Source organism: Lactuca sativa, chromosome 9 (assembly GCF_002870075.4).
Source record: "Lactuca sativa cultivar Salinas chromosome 9, Lsat_Salinas_v11, whole genome shotgun sequence".
Taxonomy (NCBI): Eukaryota; Viridiplantae; Streptophyta; class Magnoliopsida; order Asterales; family Asteraceae; genus Lactuca; species Lactuca sativa.
Window position 1 is genome coordinate 15,475,388 of NC_056631.2, and position 4,819 is coordinate 15,480,206.

The window sequence follows — 4,819 nt, forward strand, 5'->3', positions numbered from 1 at the left end:
CCCATACGATTTTTCCAACAACATCTACATTACACCAAATTTAGTATTATTTAATTTGTCGTATGAAATATATATATATATATATATATATATAAACATACCAATCAACATTCTTCGACGGCTAAAATCTCTTGTGAGACTTGTGATAGAAAAACACAATGGATAAACTGGAAATGAATTGACGATATCATTTTCCAAGAGAGTAAAAATTGTGTTACTCTTTTATTATTATAGCCCACCCACCAAAGAAAAATCTATAATGTTGATATCTTGAGTGGTCTTCATAAAATTGATCCATTCGGAAATGATTTAAGGAGATAACGCGTCCAATCAAATTCATGTGGAAAATTGACCTCAAAACCCATGGGACAATTGCAATCATTTTGTCTCTCTGAGATATGTAATATAATAAGAATATGTGAATTATAAATATAACATTAAATAAATAATGACATATTTATTTTATTTTATTAATACTTACGTTGCGATCAATCAACCAAATAAGAAGTCTTTCATGTTCATCGTCGTCCCACGTAAACAAAACTCGAACAGCTAGTATGTTCCACCATCGTGAACATGTCGTAATGCAGAAAAATCTCGAACAGTAGTATGACCATCTATTACTAAAATTTTCATGTCAGTATGGAATACAAATAGGTATTGTTTTGTTTAATTTATTTTAACCATATAAACATTTTTATAAATTATTCTTTTTATGTAATAATAAAAAAAATCATTTTTATTTAAAAGCCTAAATTATTTTTATGTTTATGTGAAATATTTTAAATATTTACATTACGTTATTATATTTAATTTAATGTAAGAAATAAAAAAACTTCATATAATACGAATCAAAAGTGTTTTTCCCTTAATATATATCTTAACTATCTTATTAAACATATTACACATTTCTTGAAATTTAAGAGGTACAATACCTACTCCCTCATGTACAATCAAATATAGCTGCTCATTGCAATATTTTTTATTCATAGGCTCACAGTTACTCACAAAAACCCAAAATTAATTGTCTTCATCGAGAAACCCTAAGTCATGTTACGCCGTCTTTTGCGTTGGTGGCACGGCTATCCTCCTCTCAAACCGTCCCTCCGATCATCACAATTGCAAATGCAAACTCCTCCACACTGTACACACCAACATATCAAGTTGTGACCTTTCGTACAACTGCATCTTTCAAGAAGAAGACGAAGTCGGGATAAGAGGCATCACCACTATCGAAGACCTTTTCAAAATTGTATCCATTGTCATCAGATCGAACGTAACTACGCTCGATAAGCGAATCCTTTCGTTGCAGAAAATGCTAGGGCTTGATGAGACCGCCATGGAACCTTCTAGAATGTCGTTGTATAGGTTCGGCAACACCTCGGTCGTTATCAACATTTACCTGGTAAAATTTTCCATTATTTTATCTTTTTGACCTACTTCTCACATCATCTCGACCAATCTTTTCTGATTCATCTCGCATTCGTCTATTTGTTTTCTTTAAGATAATGGATTGAAACTTCTTACATCTACTTACCACAAGAAGATGAAAAACGAGAATGTGTGTTCTGAAAACCTGCATTTTCTTTCGATGATGGTCTTTTATGCGATGATCAAGAAAACGATTTGGATTTTGGATGTGGGTTTGGGATTGGTTTATTTGAAAAAGAAATTCAAATTTGTGAAACAAAAAGCTCATATTTTTACCCATTTTGAACATGATCTGTTGTGGGAAGAAGACGAGCTTGCTTCCCTTTTGTCTAAAGAGAAAAATATTGTTTATTAAGAAGGGGATTTGTTCAGTGATAGGGTTTTAATAGGTTTAAGGAAAGAATATGTCGATTGGATGATTAGGGTTAGTACCCATGATGAATGTGTTGTTATGACAACCATTTTGGCTTTTAATTACTTCAATAGATTCCTGTTAAGCGACTCTTTCTAGAAAGATAAGTCGTGGATGAATCAGTTAGCTGCAGTCGCTTGTATTTCTGTCGTTTCTAAAGTTGAAGAAATCCATATCCCTCTTCTCTTGGACCTGTAAGTATGTATCCATATCCTTATCCATATCCATCACATCTAATCTATACGAATGCACTCCAACTGTTTGTGAAAATGCCAATGTCATTATTTTGTTATTAACACATCTCTTTCTTTTGTAGGTTGTTTTCGTTTAGGTTGAAGGATCAAAATACGTATTCGAATCCAAGACTATAATGAGAATGGAGCTTTTAGTGCTTTTGTCTCTTCAATGGAAGATGAATCCAGTAACCCTGCTTGCAATATTCGATTACACAATGAGGAGGCTTGGTTTAATCACTCATCGGCTTCATTCAGAGTTCATGAACAGATGCGCAAGAATTGCTCTTGCTGTCGTCAATGGTAACCTTCTAAAAACCCTTCATAAACTCAATCATATTGTCATGAATCAAAGAATTGCAAATTCAAGGTCTCTGGTTTATCTTCCATCTGTAATGGCTGCTGCTATAATGTTTCTTGTGTTTAAAGTGATTGATCCTGATAACTCACTAGATTTTCAAATACACCCTTTAATTAATTATAGAAACACATGCTCTCACAGGTCCTTTTATGAAATTTTATATATTCCAGTTAGCTTTTCAGCTAGTTTTAGAAAACATTTTTTTTTTCAGCTAACTTTTTAACTAGTACGCCAAACATAACCTAAATTTATTGGGATGTATTTCTTTTTATATCCTAAAATTGATTATGCAACTACTAACTCACCATTACAAAACTGGGAAAATGACTTATAAACCCAACGAAGTTTTCAAACCGTTCCAAAAACCCAATTATGTTTTGTATGTTCAAGAAAACCCAACGAACTAACATTTTGTCTAAAAAAACCCAACTAAATTACACTTTGTTCACTTTTCATTTAGGGTCAACCGGTTAATAAAAGTCAACGAATGACATGGTTTATGACGTGTAATTAAATATCAGAAAATGACTTGTAAGACCAACGAAGTTTCAAATCCGTTCAAAAAACCCCAATCATGTTTTGTTTGTTGAAAAAAAACCCAACGAACTTACGCTTTTGTTCAATTCTCATTAGAGACAACCAGATTCATTATGTATACAACTAGTTGGTAAATGACATGACATTATATTTAATAACATAAAATAAATAGATTAGAATTACGTTTCATATATCGATTTAGGGTTTCGAGAAGAGAAAAACAAACAGTGTCTGTGTTCGAACTCTTGTAATAGCTACTTCTTATTCTTCCTCTCAATCGTTGATGTCGAACTCAATATCTACAAAGAAGATATTTGATGATGAAAACCCTTGTGGATGTGGATGCTCTTTTTGGATTTGGACATCTAAAACGGAGGATCATCCAGAAAAAAAAGTTTAGGGCTAAATCGATATATAAAGGGCAATTCTAATCTCTTTATTCCATGTCATTAAACATAATGTCATGTCATTTGTCAACTAGTTGTATATCAAATGAATATGGTTGCCTCTAATGAGAATTGAACAAAAGCATAAGCTCATTGGGTTTTTTTCAACCAACAAAACATGATTGGGGTTTTGTGAACAATTTTGAAATTTAATTACACGTCATAAACCATGTCATTCGTTGACTTACAAGTCATTTTCTGATATTTAATTACACGTCATAAACCATGTCATTCATTGACTTTCATTAGCCGGTTGACCATAAATGAGAAGTGTAGGTTAGTTGGCCTTTTTAGACAAAACGTTAAGTTCGTTGGGTTTTTTTAAACAGACAAAAGATAATTGAGGTTTTTTGAACGGTTTGGAAACTTCGTTGGTCTTATAATTCATTTTCCCTTACAAAACTATACCACAACAAATTTTAGAGTGGGAATTTTGACTTTTATATTTTAGTATTTTAGAAAGTCGAACATACATTTATTATTATACTCATAAATTTATACATTTCTTTCCAAATAAAACTTGAACCCTTTTTGCTAGGAAGGATTCATCTGAACAACTACTTACCGCATCTAAGCTTGAGGCTAACACAACAGAGGTTTTCGGCTCTCCTATTATTGAATTAAAAAAAAAAAGCATTACACAATTTTGTAAAGCATATGAAAAACATGCTACGATACTGTTTTGGGAAAAATTAACTGCTAAAGAGAAAGAATGTTTTGTAAAACATATGAAAAGCATGCTACCAAAGAGAAGGTTCTCCATAAGCTTCGTAAAGTAAGATAAAAAAGGAAATGAAATTAAAATTTGATAATACTTGAATCTCTCTGAAAGCTTCTCATTCCCCACTGCATCTGGTCATGCGACTTCTCTTTCACCACCTGCAAAATCACAAAATCCAAATAAAAAAGCGAACATGTTGATCGGGTAGATGGGGAAGATGATCGTTACTGGAAGATGAACCACAAGGGGAATGAGAGTTGAGGAAATAAGGGGGTTAATGGGTTAAGAAGATGGTGGAGGGTTATGTATTTCTTTTTATTACTAAATGATTATTTTAAAACAGAAAAAAAAAATTCAAAAAAATCCAACCAAGGATAAAATCATAATTTCAGGTCAGTTATGAAAAATGAAACCTCAATGACTACCCATAAAATAAATGAAACCATAGGGACCAATGCGTAATGTTTTCAATCGCTGTTTTGACAAACACAAACACGGAGACCAAGAACGTAAAAAAAAAAAAAAAAAAAAAGGGTAAACACACGTTACTTCGAGGGATTATTTTTGTTATTTTGCCGGTCAAATTGGTTTGTGATGGATTTGGCCATCGGAAATGACTGTTGTTTTCTAGCAATGTAACTCCAAAGTTTATAGGAAAATAAATATCTATGTCCGAAG

At 32.3% G+C, this 4,819-nt stretch overlaps 1 pseudogene; it reads left to right on the forward strand.

The window, feature by feature from the left end:
• Positions 1 to 1,482: 1,482 nt before the first annotated feature.
• On the forward strand, positions 1,483 to 4,349 carry LOC111885558 (cyclin-D3-2-like; annotated as a pseudogene).
• The last annotated feature ends 470 nt before the right edge of the window (positions 4,350 to 4,819 follow it).